At 39.3% G+C, this 14,874-nt stretch overlaps 1 long non-coding RNA gene across 2 annotated transcripts in view; it reads left to right on the forward strand.

The window, feature by feature from the left end:
- The window catches only part of LOC146437808 (uncharacterized), a 59,915-nt gene that overhangs the window by 916 nt on the left and 44,125 nt on the right, over positions 1 to 14,874 (forward strand). The gene's annotated exons all lie outside the window — the stretch shown is intronic.

The following is a 14,874-nucleotide window of genomic DNA, read 5'->3' on the forward strand; positions in this document are numbered from 1 at the left end:
GGCTTTTTCTTGGTTCCAGTTTTTGATCCAAGAGGAAGTAGGGTTTGCCGCAGGGTTCAGGGTGCTGTGATTAAAACAAAGGGTATAGTCCTGAATAATTTAATTTAACTCAAGGAAATTTATTCGGGGTCTTGATCACTAGTGATTGTGTTATACATAAGTTTTCTGAATAAAATATTTTCTGAGTCAGAGTGGTGTATTTCCAAGGCTGAGATAATGGAAGCATTTTTCATCCAGTGCCCAGCTTTTAGACGTTAGATTGCTGTGAATATCAGCTGTTTTGCAAAAAACCTTGTGTACTGTGGTGCTCTTATTTATCTGCCCCAAAATGGTCTCAACCCTCTGGGGTTTTTTCTACCCTTGGCTTCTCGTTCATTTTGCTTTTGGAGAGCTGCTCATTTTTGTGATAAATAAAAGATCTTGAAAGCATGAGACCAGGTAAGAATAGTAGAGCTTTCACTTAGTATTTAACATATTTCTCCTCTAGCTGCCTTACTGTTGAAACCAGATAGAAGAAAGGAATCCAGTTTTGTGTATTGGTTTACCAAGTTAACGTCACAGTGTTTCAGTTTGGATGGTTTGCACACACACCTGTTGTTGGTATGAAAAGGTGCATATATTTATTAGCTGCAGACTTAATTGCTTCTTCATTACTTCTCACAAGATTCACCTGGCATACACTGAGGTGTGTTGCTGACTCTAAATCTTCCTGCACCTGCCACACCATATTTCAGAGTTTTGGGTCATTTCTCTACCCCCTGTTCTGCACTGTCATTAGTGCTCCCTTCTGCCCCACAAAAAAACCAAAAAACCCAATGCTGTTGCATTTAGTCTGTGCTGCAACTAAGCTGCAGTTGCCACCTGACCACAGCCTGGCCAGGGGTGATGGGGGACATGCACACAAGTCTTTCTTCATGTTGCTGGCCATGCTCCATAGACAGTGCCTGTAGTCTGTGGTTAGGGAATGTCCAGCAGGAGGAAGGTCCTGGGGCTCCTGCCAGGGAGACTGCTGTGGGTTAGGGACCCATTTGTGTCAGACTGCTTCCTGACTAACTCTGAGGGACTCTCATGAGCCAAGATGACAGGCTAAGTTATATGTTCTGGCGCACCAGGAGTTGCCTATCCTTGCTTTAATTATCTCACGATAAAACTGTCATTTTCCTAAGGAATGTGAAATCCCAGTTGGATTTAATTTAGGTCTCTTACAGCTCTTCAGTCGTTGCTCTGTTTCTTAATTCCAGCTCGATGTTACAACACAATTTTTTTGGTTCTCATTCTGTGAAAGGAAATGTTCCCTATTTAGCTTGGCTTTTCTGCAACATTTAATGATTGTTTCCCCATGGCAATTGTCAGTGAACCATGGGCAATCTAAATCACTGCTATGCCTTTGGTTATTTTTTCAAGGCAAGCCAGGTTGCATTCCCATAGTCATTCAGCAAACTAGAAGACATAAACCACTTGTAGAGTTCATTCCCATTATTTACTTATCTTTTAACCTTCGGGAGGATCTGGACAGGTCTCTTCTCTCCAGCATAACAAAATAGGCTATTAAATGAAAGTTTCAACAGTCCTTGTAACATTAAAGTTTGCAAGCTAATTAAAAGTCCCTCCTTTCAGCTGTCAAAATAACCATAAAATTTCTTTTCAAGTTGGCAAATCCTATTTTTTAAAACATAAAACATGGAATATTATTACAAATAGCAATGCTGTGTCCTTCACCAAAGAAAATGAGAGTGGTGCAACTGGGAAAGATTGTCTTGAAGTATTCATGAAAAGAAATGAATATTAAAATGAGTCAGTATGGGCCAATAATCTTCACTATAACTAACATGATGAGTAGGCTTCCAAAAGGGACTTCCTTAGTTTGGTTTTGAACACCATGTAGAAAGTTTTACAGTTAATTTTCTGAATGTATTTTGAAACTAGAGTAACTCGGGTGAGTACTTATTTCTTTTATAAAATTAAAGAGATTTGATGTTTCATTACTTCAGCTAACACAAGAAACCATCTAGCTTCAAAGTAGCTGTATCCAGGTAGTGGCTGCCTTGTACAGTGAAATAAACTTCTTGTAGATTTTGAGAGTTTTGAAAGCTCCTTCTGTAGAACATAAAATGGGATCCTTTTCTTGCTTGTTTTTCCCCCTTCCCTTCCTCCGAAGACCTGACATTTTTCTAAAGGATACATGGGAAAAAGAATTAATATTTGCGATGGTTTTACCTCTAAACTACCAGGAGATGGCAGCAGGCAAATGCATTATCTGCAACCTCTCAGTTTTGGCTGGAAACAGCGAGTTGGTTTTACATGCTTTAGCTCGTTTTACACATTTTGCTAGTTTTAAAATCATTGTTCCAGAATGAAGGGAATACTTAATGCCCAATTTTCATGTTTTCCTTTGGTTGCTGTTGCATTAGAGACAGTTTACAGATGAATGATTATTTTTAACCGTTTTAAGTAAAGATAATAATCCTGTTTCAGAATTGGGAAGAACAGGACTTAAATGAGCTTTTTGTGCCTTGAGAACTCCTTAGGGCTGGATGATGTCATGTTACACTGGTAACAGGTATGTGAAATCCACTGAATCCAGCTCTTTATAGCTTAATCCCCTTCACCACTTAATCCCCAACCTGAAGGTTGATAGTTTGAAAGATTCATGTTAATCCAGTTCATTTTAGCTCCTGTCACATCTGAAGTTTTTGTATTAATAAATCAGTGTAAAACTAGGGAGTTCTTAGGTAGCTTAGATTTACTAAGCCAGTATACTGCACTTTAGCTTTAAATTCAGAATGGGCCTTGTGAAGTACCCTGAAACATTGACTTACCATTCATAGGTTTATCAGCAGAGACTCAGTGGGTTGTCAGAAACTGAAGGGCAAAAGGGTGCTGGAGATTGGTAGCAGAGTAAATATGCCGTGGTAGTGCTGTAGAGAATTTTGATAGGACTCTGTTTTGTGATTGCTACATGTTAGATGAGAATTGCTGCTTTGTGATTGCTTTCTAATTGTGTCACTTCTGATGCATTGCAATGATGAGCTAGTGCAGTTAATTCTGTGGCAAGGAATACAGTGCCTGAGAATTGTGATGACCGAAGAGGGAAATATATTGTGAAGAGCATGTTATTAGCATTAGAAATATTTGAAGCAAAAGGATGAATAATTTCTTTATTTCCACTTGAAAATTAGAGTCTTTATGCATTTTTTCCTACAGTTAGATTTTCAGGCAAGTTAGGTGTCCTGTAGGCAGAATGATAATCATTACTGAGAGCAGGCATGTAAAATATTCAAATTATTTTTCCAAAGTATTGGAAAGTTTAAGAAAATGGCAAAGGATTTTACTTTCTAAAGAGATTTTTTCCTGTGTGGAAGGAGGAATTCTTCAAAGAGCGTGATTAATTTCAAGAAAAACATCCCTTTTTGTATGTTTTGAGAAATTTATGCATACTGTTCTTAAAGGAAAAAAAAGAGAACAAATTGTCACCAATGAATCATAACAGTGAGATGAGCTAAAAATTTTATGAGGCACCCAGGCCACGTGGGCTGGGACTGTACCCTGAGCTGTTCCTCTCCACCTCATACCTGCATCTCTCAATGCACACTGCTAACTTGGGAAGTCTCATCCCATAGCATAGAGACAAATGCATGACTCCTAAACCTTCTGTGATGCTGTAATCGGAGCTCGTCTGCTCTGCTGGTTCACAGCAGAAGAAACGTGAGCAATCTAGGAGTAGCATGAACTGTTAAAAATGCATTTATTTGAAAATCAAATCAGTATCTGTTAATCAGCATTGATAGCTTAACACCCTTTAAAGAAGCTGTCTTTGCACAAGAACATCGTTGAGCTACTCATGGAGGTATCAGGCACAAACCAAAGCTTATACAATTCTGCTTTACGTGTGAAAACAAGAGTAAAAAGGATTTGCGGGTACTATTTGAGCCAATTCACTAGATTTTCTAAGTCATTCATGAGCCCAAAAGGACATCCTATTCACTGTTTCCTGTATTAGTCAGCCCTGGCAAAATTTTTAGGAGAAAAACTAGATAAGAGTGGAACAATATTTGAAAGTTCACAGCAGTTACCTGTGCCTTGTGCACCGTGGATGGTCTCATCCAAACCTCATGATTGCTAGGGGTATAAAAATGGAAACCAGATGGCTTGGTAATGTGAATACCAGTTTGATGCTAACTGTTCCTTACAGTCTTCCTTCCTTGAAATCTGATTTGAGTGAAAACATGGCATTATTGCTCAAGGTAAGCTACTCCTTGGTTATAATCTGACAGTCAGTGGAAGGTAGACCAAAGGTAGACTCTTACCTGAAGGGTCAGGTCACTCTGGCTACTGAGGAGAATTTCCTTGTGGTAGCTAGGAGTCAGCGCTCTACTTCATTTCTATCCTTGCTTGCCAGGAACTTTTTGTGAACTTGGGCTAATCAGTTTAGATGTAAATTTCCACAAAAGGATTTACTAGTTCTGCAAGCTCAGGTACATTGAATTTCTCCATCTTCTACCTTGGAGATACCTTGTGCACTGATATCCTTTTATTTTCAAGAACAGAGAGGCTCTGCTTTCTTTTTTGTTTTTTTTTCCTTTTGGTAGAGGTGTGACAGTGATGACAGAGCCCACACTCATTTAATACTATGATATGAGAACAGTCATCTAACATAGAGGAGATTGAGGTTCAGTGACATTTGCATCCAGAGGAAATCCAAACCCTCATCTCCTATGCCCAGGGAAGTGTTGTCATCAAGATTTAAGTTAATTTGGCTGGACAACATTCCTTATCCCATCTGTTGAAACTGCCACAGAACAGAAAGAAATTGAAAATCCACTTGGAGACAGCAGGGAAGAGGAAGAGATTGAGCTTTAATGGTCAAACCTGGCAAAGAGAGTGCAGAACCACAGTCCAACTGTCAAATTACTTTGTGTTTAGATTACTTTATTTTCCATATATTTTCACTTTGCATAAGCTTTTCAGTACCAGTAAAATTTAAATATAGTGGGTTCTCTTGCTCTGAATTAAACTTGTGACAGAGAACCTTTTCTAATATTTCTTTTTATTGATAGTCATATTTGTTTATATGACATTTTCATTGTAAACAATGTTAAAAACTCACAAAACAATATTAGTGGGAAATGGTAACAAAGTGTCTTCTGTTGTTATTACCTAAATAATCTCCTAAAATGCTGCAGGATGATATACCTTGTCTGCTTGTTGCCTGTGCTAGTTTGTTGGGTAAAATGCCCTTCATCTTCTTGTGTACTCCTCCACATGCCCAGAGCAGCTCTTTCATTCACCAGCACAGCCCCATTGCTGAACTCTCCCTGTGCAAAGCTCCATCTCGCTATGCACGGCTGTCTCCAGTTACTGCCACACACGAAGTTTGCGTTACTCTGATGATGTTTAGATTTCCTCTCCATGGCAGCTTTAACCTTGGTCTTTCCTTGGGCACATTTTGGCCAATCAGGTTGCACACGAATTTAGAAGCTGTGTTTTTAGAAGTTGTGTGCAGTTTTTTACACATTACCCTTGGTGATTATGCATTGTATTTACCAAACAAATTGTGTTATTCATAAAGAAGGATAATCTACCTAAATTCTCTGCAGATGGCAGAGTACATGCAGGTGATCACTTCCATCTCCAGTTTCAGCTGTGTTGATATTTCATAAAATATATGAAAAGCAAATGCTGATAGCAGCAAAACTGAACCTAGCCTGAAACAAAAACCTGGAGGGCAGATGCAGTAGTCATGTTATGTAGTTATTCTCCAACATTAAACAGGGTGCTGCAAAGCCAAAGACCATGATCTAATGGTGGGTAAGTGTTGTAAGTGAAAGTTTTGTTTAACACCTTAAAACATGCAGTAACAAATTCAATTCTTCAATTTCATGTGCTTCAAGATGGGGTTGCTGTAGTCACAGTACCACAAATGACATAGGATTGTAAAAGATTGGGGTGCTTGGGCAATGCTCTTCATCCACCCCTGCTTAAGAGAGTTGTTCAGGGATATGTAGTGAATATAAACTGAATTTTACACCTGCTGAGCGCAACTAGAACTGGAAACTTGGGTGATGTGAGATTAGCATGGAGAAATCACAAATGAGAAACTACTGGCTATGCAGGATTTTGAGACCTCTTGAATATTTAGGCCAAGAATTTGGGTACTAAAAACAAGGGCCCCATTTCTGAAGATGATGAATTGTGATTAAGGATGGTTTAGGCAAGTTTTAATCTGTTAAAGGCTCACAAAAATCAACTGTACCTACTTCACTAGATACAGAGCAGCACGTTGTCTGAGCTGTTGTGACAAGGGAGTAACTTGTGTTTGTGTGCAAACTTTCTGAGAAGGCAGCGGCACACTTTTCACCTTCATAACTCCTTGATGTGACTTTAAAAGCTTTTTGGGAAACACTGATTTAGTTGTAATTTGCAAAGAACCAGTTTTCAGACACTATTTAGTGTTGGGTAATGGTAACCACAAGTTACTCTGGCCAGATTTGGATAAAAGCTGCAGTCTTTGGAGGAGAACATGGTCTGGGGTGTGATAACAGAACTGCATGTCTCCCTTATTTCACCTCGAGATTTGTAGCACGAAATTATCGGTACCTTTAACAGCACTAAGGTGAAATTCCATGGGGTCAGTCTTTTATTTTATTATTTGGTAAAGGTGCTGTTGCTTTCTTATATGCCTGAGAATGAATTTTCTCATATTTGGCTTACTGTACTATTAACTGGAACACTAAAAACCATGCTTATGTTGGAATAGGACTATCCTTTATACCAGAACTCATTTCTCTGAAGCAAAATAATTGTTCCCAGAAAAAAACATTCCTTCTCCATCAAACCTCCATTCTATTTGACACACTGGCTGTTCATTCTCTGGAAATCTAAAAATCATTTTTAGAGATTTATGGACTGCTGTTGCTAATGTTGCTGTTGCTGTTGCCATGATCCTGTTAAAAGTGAGTGCTTTTTCCTCAGTGGCCAGATTTTGTGTTTTAAATAAGCAAAATGTCAATTAAACTAAAAGCAGGTCTAAATCATGTATATACTGTAATTGGCATGGGCTTGCTGGCAGATTTTATAAATTATTGGAATCTGTCCATATCTGAGGAAAATGAAAAACAAATATCTGGATAATGTAAGGAAGTAGGAAATGTGTAAGTTTACATGGCGGGTGGAAGTGAAATAGTCACAAGCAAGTCAAGTTTTAAATATTCCTCATTTGTATTTACTGTGTTACATTCTTTTCCATTATTCTATCTCAAACAAGGTTTTATATTTATAAATATATATATATATATATACACACTTGCTCTGGTGGTTTCCTTTTTCTGTGATGCCTTTTCCAGGTAATAGAAGGGGAAAGGTTACACATGTATTCAACATGTGCTTATTCATAACATGTGTAATTTCCAGCACTTTGTAGGAGATACAAAGAATGGTTTGAAGGGACCTCTGGAGGTTTTCTTGTCCAACCCTTCCTGCTCAAGCAGGATCATCTAGAGCAGATTTCCCAGGACCAGGTCCAGATAGCTTTTAAATATCTTCAAGGGTGGAGATCTCTAGGCTAAGCAAGCTGAGCTCTCTCAGCCTTTCTTCATAGAGACTGAGTGCTGCCTCATGTTCAGCCTGGTGTCCAGATCCTTTTCTGGAGAGCTGCACTCTGGCTAGTTGGCCTCCAGCACGTCCTAGTGCATGGAGATTATTTTATGCTTCCACAGGTGCAGGATTTTGCACATTCCCTTGTGGAACTTGATGAGGTTCCTGTCAGCCCATTTCTCCAGCTGGTTGAGCTCCCTCTGGATGGCAATATGGCTCTCTGGTGCATCAGCTACTCCTCCATGTTTTCTGTTACCTAGCTTGCTGAGGGTACAACCTGCCCCATCATCCAGACCATTAAAAAAAATGTGACAGGAAAACTCTGGATAAAGAACTTTACTGAACAGTTTTTTTTTTTCTCTGAGGAGCAAACCTCAAAATCCTGGCAAATCATTGGGTAGTTTTAATTTTGTGTCTTCACTTTTACACAAGCATTGCTGTTTTATTTCTTTGGGCATTGTGCATCATAGGCATCTTACAGGCTTTGGCTTTGGGCATGAAGGCTCTGGGACTAAGCAATCTCCTTTGTCTCAGCAGTATTAAAGCATTCACAGCCCCAGCCATCTACACACCACAGAAAGTCTCCAAGTCACTTTGTTTTCTCATGACATTTGCAGAATGGGAAACCTCAGGGATCTGTAGAAGAGTAAAGCCTGCCAAATGCTTTAATTTTTTCTGTAGAGATAGGCTCAGTCAGGGATTGCACTGTGGTTCTGCTGCTTTCAGCACCTGGTGATTACAAGGTTGGCAGCAAAGTCTGGCATCTTAAAGTGAAGACATCTTTGGTTTCTTCTATTCACTAAAGCAAAACACCAAACACCTCACCTTTCTGGTGTCTCAGTAGTGGCAGGAATCCTAACTGGTTTTATAATGGAGTGTGAAACTGGGTGTCAGTGGGGTTTAGGGCTTGACCATCATCTGTCTAAGTCTCTGCTTTCTTCTGAACACTTGGGTAAGTTAACACAGCTGGCACAATATTGTGTATGCTTATGACTCAGTGAAAGCCTTCAGCCCTAGTTTATCAACAAAACCCACATCAGAAATCCTTCAGAAACGGAGCTTCCCCTATGGGAATGTTCAGCAAGGCAAGCTCACTTAGTTAAACAATGAAACCAGCATACATTCATGTAAATGGGAACAGCCTTTGGCACAATACCTGTGGAGCCAGATGCCTGTCAGGAACTCATCAGAAGCAAAACCATAGAGGATATTTGTAACATGATGCTTCTCTTTTTAATAATTTTTCCAAACTGGATACTTGAATGAATGTATGTATTTTACACTAAATTATTTAGGTGCTCCCATACATATGATTGCAACAGCCCCATTCTAGCTGCCCACAATATGCAGTCTCCTTTCCTTGCTTGCTGGCAGCTGGTTTACAAACAAAAGTAGGTACATGTCCCAAAATAGACTTGGGGATATGCACAGGATCGTTGCCCCTGGGGTCCAGAGGTAACAGCTCTGCATGATCTTTTGATGCGTGGGAAGGTGTCAGACTTGGGTCAAGGATCTCTTCACTGCTCTCTGCTGTGCAGAGATGGGAAAACCTAGTGTACAGCATTGGGTTGGTGGCTGCTCTATCATTTTTGCCCCCTCTCTTTCAGTGAATCTCCTGAACGTGTATATTTGCCTTCAAAGGGAAGCTGTGCTGTTCCCTGGCTGTTGGGTGTGCCTGGGAAAGGCACTGTAACTAACAAGGGTCTTTTGCACGCATACTATGAGGTGATGTGCTCCACAAAGGAGGTCCCCTTACCCCATGTGAATAATTTTTTGGTGAATACCAGCAAGTCTACGCTGTTTAATTAATCCCCAATGCCTTCACAACTTTTGCAGAAGGGGTGAGTTTGCTGGAAGAAAATTGAATTCTAGCAAGTTGAGATTCTTCCACTGTTCACTCAGTTTTAATGTCCATTTTGCTGGTTTGCTATGAAAAACTGAATTATAATAGTAACTGTATCAAGCAAATCTCAATGCAAATCACTTGCATTCCCATTTACTCTAATTGTCTTTTCTAACTCAGTATAAAAACCAGACTATCTCTAACTTCCAAAGAACCCATTTTTACACAAAGGTTATACCAGGGGACACTTGAACTTTTTTTTTGCAGATTTCTGTATGCAGAAAGGTCATAGGTGATTAGTGTATAGCCACAGCATTCATTGCTGTTAAGTGCATTTTTGTTGCTGCACCTTCTGATTGCTTAATTTAGAATCACTGTGAAAGAGATGATACTGAAGTAGTAAGAGCTGCATTCTTGGAAGTGCTGCCAGGTAATCTGAACAGAGAAATGGAAAGAGAAACGAGACATGTGGAAATGGATTCTGAAAAATCCACAGGACAATTAAAATGGCATAGAAATGGATTAAGTGAGGTCTGATAAGTTGCAAACTGCCTTCAACCTTTTTCTCTGTTTAGGACATTCACAATAACCCCAGTGTAAATTATCTGATGTCTACCAAGGATTGGGAGATACCATTCCTTTCCAACATGGACATTAGTAAGTTTTCTCCCTGTTCTTGAAAACTGTAGAAATGTAACATCTTCTTGACCTCTACTGTTTTGATAAAAAAGTTTGAAGGGGGCTGGCAGAGCTTTAAAGTTATTGTGAGGGATGGCTCAGTAATGGATATATATGTGATACATGAGTGTGTAACTCCTGCTTCCTAAGAGAGCAGCTTTTCTGAATCCTGATTTAGGTCTTCAGACTATTTATTTTATGATCACAGCCCTGAACTCTGCTAAGAGGTGTTTCTGCAGCTGATTGATAGAGGCAGGGAGGATGACAATCTGAAATAAAAGGATAAGAAAGTGCAGCTGTCTGACATAAGGAATGTTGATGGTTTCTAAGGCTTGCTGTCCATGGGTGGAATATACTATCTGAGAAAGTAGAATTGCCACATCCAGGTATTCTCTGTTTATCTCTTTTGGGTTTTTTCCACTTCCTTGTAGTGGTTTCTTTCTTTAGAGGAAGAAATTAAGAAAGCCAGGCTAGTTTCAAAGTACAGGGAAAACAGAAATTTCTTAATTTTTTCAGGATCTCTAGAGGAGAGTAAGTAAAAATATGAGTTAGGATTGTGCGATTTTTTCAACAAAGTTCTGTCCTGTGCTTTTGATTGTGTGCCCACACACACTTAGTTGGCTTGTCAGGAGACAAGATCTCCTTTTAGCCACGTTTCCTTGTCTGTGGTTGCATTTCACTGCTGCTGTGGCATAGCATTGACTCAGGACATCACTGACGTCATAAAAACATGAGAAGCAGGGAACTTATCACTTCTTTATTTTTACTTTTTATACTTTATTCAGTGTTGCTGAACAGTACACTCAGGAAGACTTGTTTTTTTGTACTCATCAAATGATGAGAAATAATTGTATTAAATGGATCTGAGCCTTGCTGGCTGACCAGCCTGTCCATCCTAGCAGCTAACTCAGGAAGGAAGTATAAACTAATGTGTGAACTGGACATGAGTTGCTCAGGAGTAGCACCAATCACATCAGTGTTTCTAGTATGGTTCACAGGACATAGCAAGCAGTTAAGAACATCTTTCCTGTCCAACCCAAAGTATCCAAGGTATTGTTTTCCCATTAATTACCATATCCCAGTCATGCAGCTGGTACCAGTGAAATCTTCTGCATGTTGTGTTCTTTTATTTAGTGTACATGACCAAGCAGAAATGTGCAGATGATACTGCTCAGTACTTCTTTACAAACAGATTGTTTGCATCATTTTTTCGGTTTAAGATACATCACTTTTACTAAGTTGCATCTTAATACCTCTCTTGAATCTGCATGTGTTCACTTCTGGAGAGTTGAGTGTTTTGCTTCCCACAGAGAAAATTATAAATAAACACATGGATTTATTTACATGGGGGATAGACTATGATCGTAATGCTCTTTCTGTCTTTCCTAAGGAGAAAAAAAAAAGTCTGATTTTGTGTATTTTCTTGTGCATGTTTTTCTTGTGATGTCATCATTTTGTCTTGTGGGAAGCTGTGCTTCAGGAGAAAGCCATGTTAAAAATACAGTTAGAAGAAAACTGATCTTAAAGTAATCCTTTGAGTCAATTAAATAATACTGATCTCAGTAAAACATCTATTAGTGTACATATGATGTTACTGCTAATACAGCATGAATTTATTATGGCCTGGGGTAGCCCAATGAATTCCAGATGAATTCACAATAGCTGGATTCTTAAAATGCTACCAGGTCTACTTCAGGTTTTCTGTTTCCATGTGTAATTAATACCAGAACCCAGCACTGCTACCTGCTCCTATTTGAAAGAAAAACAAAGCAAAACAAAAGACATGTTTGAATCAAACTGAAAACTTGAAAAGCTCTGTCTGAGTCTTGGCATTAATAATCTAAAGTATTTGTTTTGAAACCATCTGAATACACTGGTTTTACATAATTAAAAAATATTATTGCTTTAACTCCTGCACCCAAAATACTCCAAACTGCCTTAATATGACTAGCTAGATTATTAGTTTGAAAAACAATTCATATCATATTTAGAGGTACTTAAATGTAAAATTGGCTACTAAGCCAAACTTCAGGGATAGCTATGAAAATTAAATGTTTCTACAAAGATTTGTTAGTCAGACATCCTAATCTCAGGGAGCAACTAAGCAACTTCTCATAAGAGTGGGAAAATCTGTTTAAATTGGTACATTTTTGTAAAAAGTGACAGAGGAACTTAAGCAGTTTCACCCTATCATGGGTTGAATTGATAAGTTACTTTCTTAGAAATGTCATGTGATTGTTAGAAGCTTCACCTGCTGAAGTTCAGCATTTCTTGTGGCACATTAGGTTTCACACTGCTATGTTAAGGCCCATGTAAAATCACACATTACATTATTCTACCTTGGTGCTGCATATTACCACAATCAGAAGATTTCTCTGGGTTTTTTTTCCATCATGGTTTTACCACATGGTTCCCACAGCATTTCTACAGATTACTAGACCAGATGTGTGTATTGCATGGCGGAGTGAGGGGGAACGTTGGGACATTTTTGTTTTACTTTCTCTGCATTGTAGGAGGAGAATACTTGTATCATAACTATGAAACTGTGAAATTAGCCATTTTTTACTTCCAACTCTCATGCCATCTGAGCGTTGTAGCAATTAAGTCAGGTGTGTATTTATGACAGCACTGTTTGCTCAAAGTTTGCCTAATCCTGACAGCGAGGAAAATTTATCAGTTTTTATCAAATTTTTATCAACCCTCAGCAATTCACAGTCTAATGACAGCTTAGGGAAGAGAATGAGGCTGAGTATAAAAGGCATGTAAGGTGTCAACAGACTGGACACAGTTCCTACTAATGAATAAGAGCACATTTGCTGCAAAGATTTAACAATTAGTTTGCAACTCACAAGCAGAGAAAGTACAGGACACTTTTTCCTTACGCAAGCGTAGTGTGAGAAGAAAGGCCACATGAAAGTGTGTGGAAAAGTGCTGGATGACAGAGACTTGGTATTAGCCTTCTTATCCATGGGACTTCCAAATATGCATGAAGAGAGTTCCCAGCTTTCCCTCCTCTCTTGGAAATAATGGATAAAAAGCTGCACATGAGCAGATAGTGTTCATTCACAGCTCAGTAGGTCAACTCTATCCTGGGTGGCATGAAAAGAGGAGTGGGCAGCAGGTCCAGGGAAGTCATTCTCTCCCTCCCTGCCCTCATGAGAGCCCACCTGGAATGTTGTGTCCTGCTCAAAAGAGATGTGGTCCAGAGGAGGACCACAAAGATGGTTTGAGGGACGGAGCACCTTTCCTACAGGCTGAGAGAGCTGGGGTTGTGCAGCCTAGAAAAGAGATGGCTCCGGGGACACCTCACTGTGGGCTTCCAGTGCTTAAAGGGGCTTATGAAAAAGAGGGGGAGGGACGGCAGATAGTGATTGGACTAGGGGAAATGGTTTTAAACAGAGAGTGGAGATTTAGATAGATGTTAGGAAGACATTCTTTACTCAGAGGGTGGTAAGGCACTGGAACAGCTTGCCCATAAAAGTTGGGGCTACCCCATCCCTGGAAGCATTCATGTCCAGGTTGGATGTGTCTCTGATCAACCTGATCTAGTGGGTGGCATCCCTGCCTATGGTGGAAGAGTTGGAACTGGGTAATATTTAAGGTCCCTCCCAATTCAGGCCTTTCTGTGATTCTGTGTATGCAAATGCATTGTCAGATTTAGAAGAAATGTTTGTGGCTAATGCGCCATGGTGTGGACAGGACAAATATTCCACCATCTTATTCTTCCCCAAGACCATGCACTTCCTACCCACTCCATCAAGAGCACTGTGGCTTCCATTCTCACGCCCAGAGAGGACAGTAAGACAGTTCAAAAAAAGGAAAAAAATCACCTGCCATATTTTCTAAATGAAGTCTGGTTTCTTTTGAAATACAGTGTTTAGCATGAGATTAAAGTCCTAGTTTCCTGTTTTTAACATGCTTAAAAATAATTTTTGAAGCCTTATGAAAAAGGGACACTGAAGAAGTATTGAATGGAGATGGAAACACTGACAAAAGCAAAGAATGTAGAAGATTGTTAAAGAGGCAAAGGGAGAAGAGAATAAAGATGGAAAATAAAACTAAAAGAAGAGAATCCACACAATTCCCTCAAAAGAAAAATAAGTTTCACACATTCAAGGTCTTTCATAGGGTTGATGAAGCTTAGACCTGATATTGCTTACCCTTATTGAGTATAAGTCCAGTTGGACTAGTGGATTTGTACCTGATTACAACAGCGAAAAATGTAAAAATGTTGCTTTTATTTTGACAGTGTTCAGTGATTAATGAGCTAGTCTGTTTTCAGAAGAGAGCTGTATCAGAGTTTCACTGAGACTTCATCTGCAAAGTGCCCATAGCATTTCAAGGCTTAGGCTAAATTTTAGAGGTGTTTGTCAATGAGGAGCTTTAGTGTCATGAAACATTTGAACAAGAAAGCTTTTTAGAACAATAGCCATCTATTTTTCTAGGGACAATGAAATAACCAGGAAAGGATAATAATGGTTGTCTTGAACAAGAAGAACTTCTGCATGAAGAGAGAAATAAATATTTGTAGTTGCAGGCTACCCAACATGTTCCTCCCCACTACTGCAGAAAATGTTTCTCATTTTAATGTAGAAGCTCCTCAGAATTAACTACTGAATTTTACTTGAAAGGACTGTGAGCTAATGATAGACTGGTTTGGGATTTTTCAGTCAAAACCACACAAGCATTAAATTTTCATGTGGATGTTGGGCCGCAGAGAAGATTAAACACTCCCCAAAACTGCTGTAGCAACCATGAGG

The sequence above is a fragment of the Lichenostomus cassidix genome, chromosome 4, assembly GCF_008360975.1.
Source record: "Lichenostomus cassidix isolate B80296 chromosome 4, HeHo_3.0, whole genome shotgun sequence".
Lineage (NCBI taxonomy): Eukaryota > Metazoa > Chordata > Aves > Passeriformes > Meliphagidae > Lichenostomus > Lichenostomus cassidix.